Source organism: Bos javanicus, chromosome 4 (genome assembly GCF_032452875.1).
Source record: "Bos javanicus breed banteng chromosome 4, ARS-OSU_banteng_1.0, whole genome shotgun sequence".
Classification (NCBI taxonomy): Eukaryota; Metazoa; Chordata; class Mammalia; order Artiodactyla; family Bovidae; genus Bos; species Bos javanicus.
Window position 1 is genome coordinate 26,138,113 of NC_083871.1, and position 17,590 is coordinate 26,155,702.

The 17,590-nt window shown below is 39.4% G+C and overlaps 1 long non-coding RNA gene across 1 annotated transcript in view; it reads left to right on the top strand.

Moving 5' to 3' along the window:
- LOC133245912 (uncharacterized) overlaps window positions 1–17,590 on the top strand; it is a 52,746-nt gene that overhangs the window by 17,581 nt on the left and 17,575 nt on the right. Inside the window, exon 2 of the long non-coding RNA XR_009735812.1 lies at window positions 13,948–14,052. This is a non-coding gene — a long non-coding RNA (uncharacterized LOC133245912). The remainder of the gene's footprint in view (window positions 1–13,947; window positions 14,053–17,590) is intronic.

Below are 17,590 nucleotides of genomic sequence, written 5' to 3' on the forward strand. Positions count from 1 at the left end.
AATTCTCAATGGAAGTTTAGGTGTCCAATTCATAGTCATTCATCAGTTTTATTCTAGCTCATATGGACATTGAATCAGAAATATTAAATTTGATCTAAGTGGCCTAATTTCACTTTTATCATTTTTCTGGCAACTACTTTTCATCTTTGGTAGATGTCAAGGTTAAATACATAAACGTCAAATAGCAAATGAATGTTAAAAAAAGTATATAATAATTACTAGATACTGAGAATTTCACAGTTAGGCTGTATTAATTTAATGAAATCATTTCTTTCCATATAAAGGTTAGTCATTAAAAAGCCCAAATTGAATTTCTTTCTTGTATATTTGAATAGATATTCAGTTGTGCTGTTTTATTTCCTAGAAGGCATTTTTACACACTCATTCTTTTCACATGTGCTATCGAACTAAAAAAAAGACAGATGATTACCAAACCGAATCTAAACCAATCAAATATTTCAACACATCACTTCTCACATCCATAAATATACTCTTAGTTTTTATCTTGGCCACTTGAAGAGCCAGAAGAAATGGGAGCATATATATTAAACAAAAAGGCAACTAAACTTTGTAACATGAACATATCAAACACATACTGAAATCCAAGTGACCGGAGAAGGGAATGGCACCCCACTCCAGTACTCATGCCTGGAAAATCCCATGGATGGAGGAGCCTGGTAGGCTGCACTCCATGGGGTCACTAGGAGTCGGACACGACTGAGCAACTTCACTTTCACTTTTCACTTTCATGCATTAGAGCAGGAAATGGCAACCCACTCCAGTGTTCTTGCCTGGAGAATCCCAGGGATGTGGGAGCCTGGTGGGCTGCCATCTATGGGGTCGCACAGAGTTGGACACGACTGAAGCGACTTAGCAGCAGCAGCAGTATTAATTCACACATAGGTTTTTTAGGCCTCAGTCTTTCTGAAAGCAAATTAAGCATCTGGACTGTAGAATGCCAAGAAAAACTGACCTTGGTTGCTTTTAGTTGTTGAATGATGTTTCCTAAATCCAGCACGTGTGAAATAGGCCATTTCACTTGAACTAAATGTGAGTCTACTTTTAAGGACAGTGTTATTTGTAATTGTTTTAAAAGCTCTTAGTCTTAGCCTAGCCAACCTCAGTAAAGCATAGAAACAGTGATCTAATAATGTGATTGACAGCAATTTGCTCTGTCTACCCATCTAAGCTTCTTTTTTGCCAATGGACTGTGACATTGTGGCATCAAGCATTAATATTTACCCCAGAGGAACATGATCCTTTCCCTCATTTTAGGGGGAAATTATGATTTCTCCAACATTTAAAGAAATTTCCTTTTCTTTAAACACTTAATTAGTTTAAGTGATCAAATTTCTGTTCAATGAGGTATGGAGGAAGATCTGTTGAAGGACTTCAGTGAATACTTTCTTGCTTTTGTGGGGGCATTTATCACCTCCTTCAATCTAGTCATTAGCCCTCAGAGAGTCTGTATTAATATTATTGCTAAGTCATTTCAGTTGTGTCCGAATCTACCATTTTTCATGTTAGAAAACCAAGGACAGCAGGTTTTTTAACCTTAGGATGAAGCCAACACTGAGGATGGCAGGGTGGAAAGGCAGAAGGAGTCTGAGTCTTGATATTCTTTAGCTACTGACTTGATCAAAGCTCTATCTGTCCCACTTCTGGACTTGTTCATTTAGTCCTCAAATATTCATGATATGCACTAAGAATTGTTCTAAGTGTTAGGGATACAGTTTTGAAAAAAAATTATGAAAAGTCCTTATGCAACTAAGCTAGCATTCAAATAGGGGAGGCCAAACATTAAAGAGTGAACTAGTAAATTGTATTGTGTGTATGAAAGTTGTCTCTGTCAGCTTAGGCTTCTATAACAAAAGTGCCGTGGACTGAGATGCTTATAAGCAACAGAAATGTATTGCTCAGGGTTCTGGAAATTCAAGTATAGCGTGCCAGCTTGGTTGGATCTGGTGAGAACGTCTTTTAGGAGGCAGACTGCTGACTCATCGTATCCTTACATGTCTGAGAGCAGAGACAAGCAAGTTCTCTTTGACTCTTTTAAGGGTGCTAATCTCATTCATGAAGGTCTATCCTCAGGACCCCCATCTAATCCTAATTATCTCTCAAAGGTCCCCGTCCTAATACCATAATATCAGGGGGTAGGATTTCAAGATGCACATTTGGGAAGATATAAACATTCAGCCTATTGCAAAGGTGATGCACCGAATTAAAACATTAAAAGCACAAGGTAATAAGGTATGCTAGGAGGTGGGAGGGGTATGGTACGTTTGGGAAGACCTAAGTGAGAAGGTGACATTTCATCAAAGATAGCAAAGTATCCAGAGAATAAAATTCCTTAGTGAGTGATTTTTTTCCCTCTGTTATTTGCAGAAGCATGTTTGGAGATAGTGAGCTCATGATAAGGTATTCATGTCTTTATAGGAACTAGTAGCTCCCAGTCTGTCAATACATTTGCATTTTTTGAAATCTGATATCATGGCCAATTCAAATGATTTCTGTGAATGTGTTATCTCAGACTAATTATATGCTGAGACAATCCCTCTGCTCTCTCTGTTTGCTACTTCTGGCTATTCAGTTTCTAGTAAGGTGGAGAGAGAAAGAATTTACAAGTGGACATTGAAGTTTGTGATTTTAAAGCATCTATATCACTTCTGCCATAATAGCAATAACAATGGCTAATATTAATTAAGCACTTGTTATACTATGGATAAATTTCAAGTCCTTTGCATTAATTATCTACTTGAATCTGGTCAATAGCCTTCTTGGTTTCTGTATTACCTATTTCCACAATAGAAAATGAAGGACAAAAAGGTTAACTTTGCAAAAGTCACAGGGTAAATGGTAGAATATTGACTTACAACATGGGATTGGACTCTGGAGCCCAAGCAAATTAAATGCAAGATAAAATCTGTCATTTTTTCAGGTAAATACTGATAACTATTATAGAGTCCTTGAAAGAATGAAGGATCCTGTTCTCTGACAGATCCAACAGCCAATGAAAATCATGAGAACCAACTGTCTTTTACTACAATGAATATGCAAGCCTTTTAAAAAGACTACTTGTGTCAGAACAGTACAAAAACATATAGTCACAAGTTTGGGAAAAGCGTATAATGATAAAATTGCTTGTTCATTTCTATGCTTCCAAATTTAGATCAAAATGAAAGTTAAGGTGAATGAACAATGTTGATTTAGTTGGCAGCTAAATGACATTAAAATGCTCTATGTATTTTGTTGTAACCTATTATTAAGAGGAATCATTGCCACCACAACAGTGAAACAGAGTCCATTTCATTATCATGGTACCTTTAATTACCAACCCATTTCTAAACCCATTGCTCTAAAGTATATGGCAAAACCAATACAATATTGTAAAGTTAAATAAAATTAAAAAAAAAATAAAGTAAGTCACCTGTAGCGGAAGTTTCAAAAAGAAAGTTAGTGGTTAGGTATTATCTGATACTGACTCCAGAGAAGAGAAGGAGAGAATGGTTTCTGGAGAAGAAGCTTCAAATAGAGGAGAAAATAAGAATTGAGAGTTTATTCTGATGGGGTTGGATCTGGGAATGGTAGCCAGAAAATGTGTTAAGGAACTCTAGCATATGGGGAAGAATTTTTCACAGTGCTGCATATTATTCCCCAGGATGTTGATAGGCTTTTGGTTAATAACCTAATAAAGATTTAGGTAATAATATAATTTTTGAAGACCTGAAGTAACAGATTTTTAATTTGCATGGTAATATTCACCTATGAGGAAACATTTTATGCTGTGTTTATTAAAATGATCTGTCCAAGGTTAAATTGCCCCTCCCCTGCCTTCTTCAGCAGGGAATCTTACAGGACTAAGATTCCATGATAGACATTTTAAAAGATACTGAAGACGGATTGATATGTCTGAACACTTTAATGAGTGCCCTAGAGTTCTCTGGGAACCATCGTTGCTGTGGAAAGCGAAGGGATTGAGCTAAGCTGTTCCCATGCATGGTCCTTGCATTGAGACTGGAATATTTTCACAAGTGTCAGCCCCATCAGAGAGCCCTCCAGTGGACCAGGAGGTCTTGTCAAGTAGCCAGCATCTCAGGAATCGTGTGACGTTTCCAGATGTTGGTCAAATACCTGGGAACCTAATGACTAAAACTCATATGTGGAAATGAAGTTGAGAACATTCCAGATTTAAAAATGCCCGGTGTGCTCAAATTAAATGTCATATTATTGTCATGACCTTGAGTCTGTCTGCCCTAAAGCAGCACTTTGTCAGTCAACATGTAGGATGTGAATCTTGAGCCTCCCTGGCACATCAGTGGAGCTCTGAACACACCTTCAGTGTTGTGCTAATGCTAGTCGCCTGCCAGGTAATGCACAACTGAGTATGTGTGGCAGTAGATTCGTGTCAATATTTTCCTTTCTCCAGATTTCATGTTTTTCATATATTGCAGTTCTCTTTTACAATAAAAACTATTTGGCCACATTCTTTAAAAAAATGTATGCTACGTAAATGATATAGTATTATTACTTAGAATTAAAAAAAAATGAAAAGTATTTGGCTTTAGTTCCTGAGCTCTGTGCTATTATGGAAATAAGTGTTATTATTGTGGTAAATCAGTGGACCAATGATTTTTCAGATAAAATGGTTAGCCATTAGGAAGTAAACTTGATTTTTAAAAGTAATGTATTTCCATTATTTGGAAGGAAAGTGTGAGATTCTGAACTATGGAAAATTGATAAAGAAACTCATAATTGATGGTATAACATATACTATAAGGTAGGTAGTTACCAGTACATGTTACTATATGTGTGCATATATGGATTTTATGCAAATATTTTTATCAAGCCTGCTGATTATATTCATAGGTGTCACCACAGGAACACAAAATTAGCTCCCTTATCGGTGCATTGGAGACTATTAGTCACAACGGTGCCCCTTTCTTAAGATCCCTCAGGGCAACCCAAGAGAAGTGAGGAATCAGTGCTTTGGTGCTCCGGCCCACAAGGCTGGGCAAGCTGTGGTGTCCTCAGTATGTGCTTAGCATGCCTGCTGCACCTCGGTGGATAACTTACAAAAAGCTTGGAGGATTCATCCTTAATGTTACTTCAACCATCATGTGATCTTTTAATTTAAAGTGATGTGACAGTTTATGATGAGTGTGTGTGTGCTTGGTCACATCTGACTCTTCATGATCCCATGGACTGCAGCCCGCCAGGCTCCTCTGTCCATGGAATTCTCCAGGCAAAAATATTGCAGTGGATTGCCATTTTCTTCTCCAGGAGATCTTCCCAACCCATGTCTTCTGTATCTTCTGCATTGGCAGGCAGATTCTGTACCACTCAGCCACCTGGGAAGCACAAGATTTATCATAGAAGGGCTTAGCCACATCTGCCCTTTGTCCATTATTCCTGGGTTATTTCTACACCCGTGTGTGGTGGTGGTGGTGGTGGTGGTGGTGGTGGTGGTGTGTGTGTGTGTGTGTGTGTGTGTGTGTGTGTATGCATGCATAGGCAGTAGTGATGCTCTCAGTAGACCTTTTGGTGGTGTATGACAAACTAGAGTTAGAAGATAAGCCCTTTTAGGACTTCCTCTCAGTTTTAGGAAGGAATGCTCCTGTTCATGTAAGCTTAAGCATTTACAAACTGGAGTTTGTTTTTTCTTAACAAATCAGTTGACAGTTTGAGTTCATAGTTCTAAGATTGTTTTTGGGGGGCAGGATATGTCAAAAAGTTTCAGAGAATTTTTAAGACTATCATCAGTCCCACACAATCACTGGCTCTCCAGTTAGGTGTGGCTTTGCTTCCAGTCCTGAAAAGTACCAAAAATATTTAGGTTCTGGCATTTTCGGATACACTTATGCACACATACAACCACAAATAAGATCTTTGGGTGCATCTGTTCTTAAGCATTCTAACTATGGGACGGATTTATTATGGGAATAGAGAGGATGATTCATGCTTGAATCATAATAGATGGCTAAAATGAGGAACTATGAAACCTCCTTTGTGTGGTCCACTTCAAGGAGAAAATGATTAGCCTTCAAAATTGTAGGCATTTTGTCATGTGAAAGGGATCAAGGCAGTGAAAGCTGCTAATTCAGTTTTCTAATGATAAATATTCTCAAACAGGGAGTTGCATCCTCAGGTAATTGTCTTCCCATGGTTGCCTGGGGAGAGGAGTTACATGCAAACCTCCAAGTGTCTGTAGTGCATTGGACTTGCACTTTCTCCTGGCTGCTCATCTGGCTTTTTTCATTCAGTACACCGCTGGACACTTCCAGGGACTCGCACAATAAACTTTTTGATGGCTCATCACAAAGGGTGAAGCAGCAAATGGAGAAGGGCACTCTGGAGCTGAAAGGAGTGGGTTTCCTTTGGTTTGGCCTAGTCAAAACATCACATGCCCTGCAAATTTCACTCTTACCATATCAGACTTCTCCCAGCAAAGCGTGTGGAGGGTTTCTTTTTTTGAAAACTTTATTGGAGTAGATTTACAATGTGGTGTTACTTTCAGATGTACAACAAAGTATTTCAGTTATGCATATACATGTATTCATTCTTTTTCAGATTCTTTCCCATATAGATCATTAAAGAATATTGAATAGAGTTCCCTGTGCTATACAGTAGGTCCTTCTGGTTTATCTATTTTATATGTAGTGGTGTGTGTATGTCACACACATGTTTATCTGTTTTATGTGCAGTGGTGTGTCTAATTTCTCTCTCCCCCTGATGTTCCCCCTTTGGTAACCATAAGGTTATTTTCAAAATCTGTGAGTCAGTTTCTGTTTGTGAAATAAGTTCGTTTGTATTATTTTTTTAATTAGATTACACATATGAGTGATATCATATTTGTCTTTCTCTGACTTATTTCACTTAGTATGATAATCTGTAGGTCCATCCATGTTGCTGCAAATGGCATGATTTTGTTCTTTTTATGGCTGAGTAGTATTCATTTGTATATATGTACCACATCTTTTTTATCCATTCCTCTCAATAGACATTTAGGTTGCTATTGTAATGTCTTGGTTATTGTGAATAGTGCTGCAGTGAATATCTGGGTGCATGTATCTCTGCAATTATGGTTTTCTCCAGATACATGCCCAGAAGGATTTCTTAGGACCATTTTAATATATGGTTTAGTTAGCTTGAAGTTAAGTATTCAGGGAACACACTTAAAAGTATATGGAAATAGTAATATAACTCAGGCCGTATAGAGACTCACAGATTTTCATGGGACAGTTAGGAGTCAAATCATACAAACACATTGAACTTATGTTTTGCTTTCAAAGCAGTTTAATTATACTGACCAATCTAGACAGCATATTAAAAAGCAGAGGCATTACTTTGCCGACAAGGTCCATATAGTCAAACCTATGGTTTTTCCAGTAGTTGTGTATGTACGTGAGAGTTGGACCATAAAGAAGGCTGAGTGCCAAGGAATGGATGCTTTTGAACTATGGTGTTGGATAAGACTCTTGAGGGTCCCTTGGACTGCAAGGAGATCAAACTAGTCCATCCTAAAGGATATTAACCCTGAATATTCACTGGAAGGACTGATGCTGAAGCTGAAGCTTTGGCCACCTGATGAGAAGAGCTGACTCATTAGAAAAGACTCTGATGCTGGGAAAGATTGAGGGCAAGAGGAGAAGGGGACGACAGAGGATGAGATGGTTGGATGGCATCACTGACTCGATGGACATGAGTTTGAGTGAACTCAGAGAGATGGTGAAGGACAGGGAAGCTATGGTGTCTCAAAGAGTTGGACACGGCTTAGGGACTGAACAACAATTACACTGAAACTGCATTGCCAAATCCATAACCCACTGTTGCATATAGTGAACTCTATCTGCTAGAAGTCACCAAAGAGAGTCATCAGGAGTGACCACACTCTAGTAGCACCTAATCTTACTCTGGAAATTGTATCATTACTGTGAATGGGATAGAAAGTATTGAGAATTTGTCTGTAAGAAAGAACTCATTATAATAAAAACATTCATTTGCAATGCACTGCGGACAGTGACTTATTCACTCCATGAGTCATTTACTGAGTGCCTCCTGCCTACTACAGGAGGGGCACACTGCCCCTCAGCAGCCTTCCATCTCTGTGCCCAGACAGAAGGCAGAGTGGAGAAATGCTGGCAAATACAGAAGCGCGCAAGCATCTAACACAAACTTGCCCCCTGGACAGGATGAGCAGGTGTGTTCATGGAGAGAGAAGATCATGGGTCATGGGAAATACAGTTCAGGTCAGGGGAACTCAGGGGAAATCCCTGAATTCCACTTAGGATGCAATCTCTAAATCCCTGCCCTGCATTCATCCACACAGGTCCCACAGTTTGTAAAAGGAGAGTTTGTGTTGGGCCAAGGGAAGCAAGCATGTTACCATCATTTTTCATTTATTTCAAATATTTATTCTGCACCCACTATGTTCTAGGTCCTGCTTTGTGTTCCGGGGGTATAAAAGCAACCATAAATTTCTCCTGGAGCTTCCATTCTAGAGCCCATGCTTCTAAGGACTTCACATGACTTAATCCACTTAATTCCCACAAAAATCTACGTGGAAGATGCTATCATCCATTTTACAGATAAGGAAACTGAGGCCCTGAGAATGTACATAATTTTCAGAAGTAGAATAGATGCCCAATCAATGACTTCCAGTCCATTTTGCTGTCCTGCCTGTGGATTCTTGAAATGGAAATGTATGTTTGGAAGAGAGGTAGACAGGAAATTGGGAAGGGTGGAAAATAATTAGCATTGCCTGCTGAGTGTGCCGAGCATTAGGAGTACTGTACTGTACTCAGTTTATCTAATATTGTCTAATATTTATCTAATACCTAATGTTTATCTAATATTGTCCTGTAACATTTTATTTTATGAGGTTAAACTGTTTGCTAAGGGTCCCCACCAGTTAAGTGGAAGGCCAAGGAATTGTCAGATTCCAAGGGCTCATGAATTTTCCTCTATACCAACACCACCTCAAAAGGGAAAAACAAAACCAGAAAACTAACATGAGAAAACTCAATTTTCAAGTGTCCTTCAAAATCCTTGGATGATTTTTTTAGGGGTTGTTCATTCTATTATTTTGAATTGAAATCATAGTCACTGAGCAACTTAAACCTAGAATCAGATTTAGTGAATGGAATGAATAGGTACTTCTGCTCATAAAAAGAAGTTCTCATGATGTGTCCAGCATGTGTTTTGGGAGGGATTCTCACATCCTTTTTTATTTTTTAAGAGAAACTGTGTGGCAATATCATTTGAAAAATTTCACATCCTATTTCACAGAAAGTTATTATCTTTGAGAGTACAAAACATAAGTTCAAAGAAAACTTTAAATTGACTAATCATGTGACAGACAATTTGCTTTTATGTTTTGACTTGCTCCCCATGCATGACCAGCACCTAGTCACAGAAGCCATCACAGGAGTGGTGTGACCTGTTTATCCTTGCCCCTACTTGGTGATATGATAGCTCAGCCATCTGGACAGGGTCCCTCTGGTTTTTCTGGGAACTCCCCCACCCCCGGGTTGCCAGACACATGCTGAAGAGCTAGTCTGCTCCCAACCCCCACCCAGCACCTTGCACGTGTGTCTGTCCACCAGAACCTGCCAACCCCCATGACAGCTAAGATGCTGGAGCCCTTGAAATTCTGTAGCTGCTCAGGCTTCCGCTTTAAGCTGGAAGAGCTTCTCTGACGGCCGTTAAGGTAGAGCTGCTTCCTTCCATGGAGAAGGCAATGGCACCCCACTCCAGTACTCTTGCTTGGAAAATCCCATGGACAAAGGAGCCTGGTGGGCTGCAGTCCATGGGGTCACTAAGAGTCAGACACGACTGAGTGACTTCACTCTCACTTTTCACTTTCCTCCACTGGAGAAGGAAATGGCAACCCACTCCAGCGTTCTTGCCTGGAGAATCCCAGGGCTGGGGGAGCCTTGTGGGCTGACATCTATGGAGTCACACAGAGTCAGACACGACTGAAGTGACTTAGCAGCTCCCTTCCAGGGTCTTCACTAAGATGTGAGTCAGGATGCTATTGATTACTTTCTTTCCACACACCCACGGTGAGAGTGCAGCAGATACAGCAACAGACAAATCCAGGGAAGAGGCATCATGTATGGTCACATTCACCTCTCATCACTGGTGGCCGAAGCTTCTTGTTAAACTCATCATTCTGGGCTACCTTTTCCGTCAGGATGACTACTCTCCTGGGAGTTGCCTAGCCCCACTGCAAAAAGGCTTCTGGAGGGACCACCTTCCCACTTTCCTGAATATGCCCAAACCAACTCTCAAACTCAAGTCAGAATGCCCATCGCACTATGTGATGCTTAGTAGAAGTGAGACATCACAATCATTGTCGTGTTCCATCTTTACAACAACTCCATGAGGAAAGAATATTATTTCTGTGAGTCAGTTAAGGCTGAATGTGATGAAGTAACTTGTCCAAGGACATGGAGAGTGACCAAGATGGAACATCCATCTTTTAAAAAAGAAAGAATTTGAAGATGTTTCCCTTTTCTTTTTAGGGACCAATTAAAAACAGATTTGTACAATAGGGTTATTGAATTACAGAAGCATTTATATCTCAATGAATTAATGATTCATAGCACATTGCTTTTAAAAGACAAAGCAAGGAACATAGAGTGCCTGCCTCCAGTGACACATCATATATGATACTGAGGGTACTGCTGTGCTCACATAGGCACGCATCTGACATGGGGTAAGTCAGACAGCTGTTCTTTGTGGGCGGCTGAAGACTGCAGAACGTGAACCACTTATTCAAATAAACCTGTTGGCTGATTCTCTGAATCTGTGCCAGGTGATAAGCTGAGAGCTGTCTTGAGAAGTTTTCTTTTCCTAGTGCTTATCCGCCCCCCTCCACAATAAGCTATTTGAGTACCTAAAATGGTTCGAGTATGATAGAGACAGTAGTAAAAACTCCTGCTGAAATGAGGTCAGGATCATAAACTTGTTCTCACAAGTGACAAATAACATGTTAAGGGTAGATGTGCAATAATCTATGTAAATGGAGTTCAACATACATATAATAAGTGTGAGATCTGGATTTAGTAGCAAAACTGCAAATGCACCTTGTCTTGCCCTTACTGCCCCTACCGTCTGTGCTACTTTACCGCATGGACGGGATTACTGGGGCTTCTCTGTGAAACATTTTCATCTTCCCTGCTCGCCTCAGTTTCCAGAAACTTTACACATGACAATTCCACTTCGTAGAGCATGTCTGTACTAAAATCATCCTACTAGAAGTCTTCTGTTGGAAGCGAAGAGATTTTTGTATGAAGTTCATAAAAATAGCATTTACTCACTTTCCTAGTGTTAGCATTTGTGTACACCACCTTAGAGATGGTGGTGTGTATTATGTTCTAGTGTATATTGCGCATCCTGAAATGATGTATGAACTCTGAGATCTTCTCCCACAATAGGTATAATGATGAAAATGAAAACAATATTTATAGGCAACTTTAAAGTTTTAAAATGTTCACATGCATTTTCATATTAGTGGAATTAATACATATTAATCCATGACATTTAGTATATCATGTTGTTAATGAACTTCTTGCTGTATGTTTTATTATCCACAAATATGGTATGGACCTAACAGAAGCAGGAGATATTAAGAGGTGGCAAGAATACACAGAAGAACTGTACAAAAAAGAGCTTCACGACCAAGATAATCACGATGGTGTGATCATTCACCTGGAGCCAGACATCCTGGAATGTGAAGTCAAGTGGGCTTTAGGAAGCATCACTATGAACAAAGCTAGTGGACATGATGGAATTGCAGTTGAGCTATTTCAAATCCTGAAGGATGATGCTGTGGAAGTGCTGCACTCAATATGCCAGCAAATTTGGAAAACTCAGCAGTGGCCACAGGACTGGAAAAGGTCAGTTTTCAATCCCAACTTCAATTCCAATTTCCAATTTTCAATCCCAACTTTCAATTCCAATTTCAACTGGAAAAGGTCAGTTCCAATCCCAAAGAAGGGCAATGCCAAAGAATGCTCAGACCACTTCACAATTGCACTCATCTCACATGCTAGTAAAGTAATGCTCAAAATTCTCCAAGCCAGGCTTCAGCAATACGTGAACCGTGAACTTCCAGATGTTCAAGCTGGTTTTAGAAAAGGCAGAGGAACGAAAGATCAAATTGCCAACATCCACTGGATCATGGAAAAAGCAAGAGAGTCCCAGAAAAACATCTATTTCTGCTTTATTGACTATTCCAAAGCGTTTGACTGTGTGGATCACAATCAACTGGAAAATTCTGAAAGAGATGGGAATACCAGACCACCTGACCTGCCTCTTGAGAAACCTATATGCAGGTCAGAAAGCAACAGTTAGAACTGGATATGGAACAACAGACTGGTTCCAAATAGGAAAAGGAGTACGTCAAGGCTGTATATTGTCACCCTGCTTATTTAACTTATATGCAGAGTACATCATGAGAAATTCTGGGCTGGATGAAGCACAAGCTGGAATCAAGATTTCCAGGAGAAATCTCAGTAACCTCAGATATGCAGATGACACCACCCTTATGGCAGAAAGTGAAAAGGAACTAAAAAGCCTCTTGATGAAAGAGGAGAGTGAAAAAGTTGGCTTAAAGCTCAGCTTCAGAAAACGAAGGTCATGGCATCTGGTACCATCACTTCGTGGGAAATAGATGGGGAAGCAATGAAAACAGTGTCAGACTTTATTTTTGGGGGCTCCAAAATCACTGCAGATGGTGATTGCAGCCATGAAATTAAAAGATGCTTACTCCTTGGAAGGAAAGTTATGACCAACCTAGATAGCATATTCAAAAGCAGAGTCATTACTTTGCCAACAAAGGTCCATCTAGTCAAGGCTATGGTTTTTCCAGTAGTCAAGTATGGATGTGAGAGTTGGATTGTGAAGAAAGCTGAGTGCTGAAGAATTGATGCTTTTGAACTGTGGTGTTGGAGAAGACTCTTGAGAGTCTCTTGGACTGCAAGGAGATCCAACCAGTCCATCCTAAAGGAGATCAGTCCTGGGTGTCCATTGGAAGGACTGATGCTGAAGCTGAAACTCTAGTACTTTGGCCACCTCATGCGAAGAGTTGACTCATTAGAAAAGACCCTGATGCTGGGAGGGATTAGGGGCAGGAGGAGAAGGGGACGACAGAGGATGAGATGGCTGGATGGCATCACCGACTCGAGTAAACTCCGGGAGTTGGTGATGGACAGGGAGGCCTGGCGTGCTGTGATTCATGGGATTGCAAAGAGTCGGACACGACTGAGTGACTGAACTGAACTGAATGAAGGAGAACCATTTGTTATTGTCTCCAGATGAAAAAAATGATTGGGTATTATGCTCTTCTCCACTAGGTAAACAATAATGCAAAGCCATGGGGGAAAGTTATATTTATATGGTATAAAATACTGTGAAATAAACAAACCTAGAATTGTTATTATGAAGAAGTTTGTCATTCTTTTTTTATTAAATTCTTTCAGCACAGGTCAGGAGTGGTTTGATAAATGTTCAACTCTGTAGTTACATTTTTCAGAAATGAAATAAATTCTGAGTGAAAAGAAATGATTTTCTTTTTCTTTGCACCCTGGATAAACAATGAAATTCCGATTGCATTCACCTACCAAATATAATATATTTTCCTGGATTTCTTGACTACAGACATACAACATAAAATGAGATAAAAATTTTAATTTTGTGTGATTGGACATAGGTGGACAGATTATATGTCTTTTCATGGTTACACAGAGTTGCCAGCCAACAACCAAAATTTATGACTGCCCTGCCTTCATTTAGAGTTGTGGTTGGAAGTCGTTGCTGAACTGGACATTGTAGATCCCTTTACATTTACATTAGATGTGGAAGTAGATCTATTCATTGTAACATGAGCAGAACATAATCAAGGGTATGTTTTCTCTAAGCTTTCTTCTCTTTCTGTTAACTTAGGCTCTGAAGAACGAGGCCCCAAGAGACGGAAGACCTCATAAGATGGAAGTCACCAGAGTCTTATAATCATCATGTGGAGGAAAGCAACATGCCAGGAATACCCAGGTTAGACTATTGTCCAACTGAAAAATAAACTTTATTTTTATCAGATCAGATCAGTCACTCAGTCGTGTCCGACTCTTTGCGACCCCATGAATCGTAGCACGCCAGGCCTCCCTGTCCATAACCAACTCCCGGAGTTCAACCAGACTCACGTCCATCGAGTCAGTGATGCCATCCAGCCATCTCATCCTCTGTCGTCCCCTTTTCCTCCTGCCCCCAACCCCTCCCAGCATCAGAGTCTTTTCCAATGAGTCAATTCTTCGCATGAGGTGGCCAAAGTACTGGAGTTTCAGCTTTAGCATCATTCCTTCCAAAGAAATCCCAGGGCTGATCTCCTTCAAAATGGACAGGTTGGATCTCCTTACAATCCAAGGGACTCTCAAGAGTCTTCTCCAACACCACAGTTCAAAAGCATCAATTCTTTGGCGCTCAGCTTTCTTCACAGTCCAACTCTCACATCCATACATGACCACAGGAAAAACCATAGCCTTGACTAGACGAACCTTTGTTGGCAAAGTAACGTCTCTGCTTTTGAATATGCTATCTAGGTTGGTCATAACTTTCCTTCCAAGGAGTAAGCGTCTTTTAATTTCATGGCTGCAGTCACCATCTGTAGTGATTTTGGAGCCCAGATTTTTTGAAGTCTACTATAGCAGCTAGTGCTGTCTAACCAATGCAAAATTGAATATGTATTTCAATGAGTTAATATCATGTGAAAGATAAAAACCACACCCTAAATAAATTTTTTAAGTTATGAAAAGTTAATCACTCTTAATAAGACTAGCTTATTTTCTTATTTTAAAAATTACAGATACTGCATAAACTGAATACAAATGGTTTTCAGAGATTATTATAATCAACTTTTTTTTTTACCAACTGATAGAATTTATAGATATACTTTCTAACTAGTTACACAGGTATTATCTCACTTTTAAAGAAATATATCTTGGCTATTGTAAATAGTGCTGCTGTGAATGTTGGAGTGTATATACATTTTATATTCTGGTTTTCTCTGAGTATATGTCCAGCAGTGGGATTGCTGGGTCGTATGATAGTTCTATTTTTAGTTTTTTAAGGAACCTCCATACTGTTTTCCGTAGTGGGTGCATCTGTTTACACTCCCACCAACAGTACAAAAGGGTTCCCTTTTCTCCACATCCGCCCCAGCATTTATTGTTCGTAGATTTTTTAATGACGGTCCTTCTGACCGGTGTGAGGTGATATCTCATTGTAGTTTTGTTTGCAGTTCTCTAATGATTAGTGGTATTGAGCATCTTTTCATATGTTTGTTGGCCATCTGTATGTCTTTGGAAACATGTCTATTTAGATCTGCCCATTTTTTGATTGGGTTGTAATTTTTTGTATTGAGCTACATGAGCTGCTTGTATATTTTGGAGATTAATCCTCTGTCATCTGCTTTATTTGCAAATAGTTTCTCTCATTCTGAGGATTGTCATTATATCTTATTTATGGCTTCCTTTGCTGCTCAAAAGTTTTTAAGTTTAATTAGGTCTCATTTGTTTTTAAGTACTCTAGTGAAAGTCTCTCAGTAGTGTCTGATTCTTTGTGACCCCATGGACCGTAGCCCGCCAGGCTTCTCTGTCCATGGAATTCTCCAGCCCAGAATACTGGAGTGGGTAGCTCCAGGGGATCTTCCCAACCCAGGGATTGAACCCAGGTGTCCCACATTACAGGAGGATTCTTTACTGTTTGAGCCACCAAGGAAGTACTCTAGGAGGTGGGTCAAAAAAGATCTTGCTCCTATTTATGTCAAAGAGTGTTCTGCCTGTGATTTCCTTTAAGAGTTTTATAGTATCTGGCCTTAAATTCAGATCTTTAGTCCATTTTGAGTTCGTTTTTGTGTCTGGTATTAGGGAGTATTATAATTTCATTCTTTTACATGTAGCTTTCAAGTTTCCCCAGCACCACTTATTGAAGAGGCTGTCTTTTCTCCTTTGTGTATTCTTGCCCACTTTGTCATAGATTAGGTGACCACAGGTGCATGGGTTTATCTCTGGGCTTTGGAAACAACCTTAATGTTCATCAAGAGAGGAATGGAAAAAGAAGCTGTGGTACATATATACAATGGAATATTACTCAGCTATAAAAGGAAGGAAATTGGGTTATTTGCAGAGACATGGATGGACCTAGACACGAGAGAGTCATACAGAGTGAAGTAAGTCAGAGAGAGAAAAACAAATACCTTATATTAAAGCATATAGGTCAGAATCTAGAGCTGTTGAATCACTCAGTCCTGTCCAACACCTTGTGACCCCATGGACTGTAGCCCTTCAGGCTTCTCTGTCCATGGGATTTTCCAGGCAAGAATATTGGAGTGGGTTGCTATTTCCTTCTCCAGGGGGTCTTCCCACACCAGGGGTTAAACTTGGGTCTCCTGCATTACACAAAGATTCTTTACCATCTGAGCCACCACGGAAGTAATACCACATTGTAAAAGCAGCTAACTCCAATAAAAGTAAATTTTAAAAAAGCAAGCCGAAACACATAAAGGAATTGATAGATAGCAAGAACACTTTCGTTTGCATATTTGATAGATGAGACTCTAATTAAATAAATAGGTACTATTTTACTTTGTTCTGAAATGTACAAACTCCAGCATGGTGTTAGCAGCTGGAGAAGTGATTTAAAGCAAACTGAAATTTGGAGAAACCTTGTCACATTTAAAAAGTGATCTGAGCATGTTTCTGTTTATGTGTGAATTCTTGCCACATGTATTTACATGCACATTCTCAGTCTTGGTGGCCAAGGGTCAGGAGCCAGAGTTGGAGATCCAGTGAGCCATTTCCTATCTGTGAGACTGGGACAGTTTACCTGTCCAAGCCTCAGTTTCCCCATTTGTAATATGAGAACAATAATATCTAAGCTATAAGCTTTTTATGAAAGTAAAAGGAAATAATGCATGTGAAAGTATCCTTTAATTTGTAAAACAAAATCATATTTGTTGTCATTATTTATTGGACCTTATATTCCATCACAAAAAATATAAATTCATAGAAAAGCTTGGCTTAAGTTCAGCAGAAATTCACTTTTGGCAATGTTGCCTGAATATGTGTATTTTTAAAAGTATGTCTGTGTTTCCCTGTACTTTTTTGCTCCCTTGCACTGGGTTAAAGAAAAGACAAATTAGTCATCTGAGATTATCCATACAATCCACTCCTGTAGGTCAAGATGGAGACATGTTAATGGAGGAACGATATCATTTATTTACAAACACTTCAGTTAATTGAAGTGACTATGCATATTCAGCTGACCTCAGAGCTTCTAGAGGGTCACTGTGTATAGGAAAAAAATAAAGGAATCATCAACATTCATCATACTGACGCCTGTTTGTCTGATATTTTTTAGAATATTGTGGGAAGCTAACAGTAAAATTTGGCAAACAATTTGGAATTCATGTGTGTGTGTTTTATAATATGTGGCTTTTAGAGTTGTAGTTAATCTTGGCTCAAACCCCATTCTTTAGAGTTCTCGGCAAACCAAGTTTTCAAATACAGGATATGCTGAACACTAATTTGTGAAA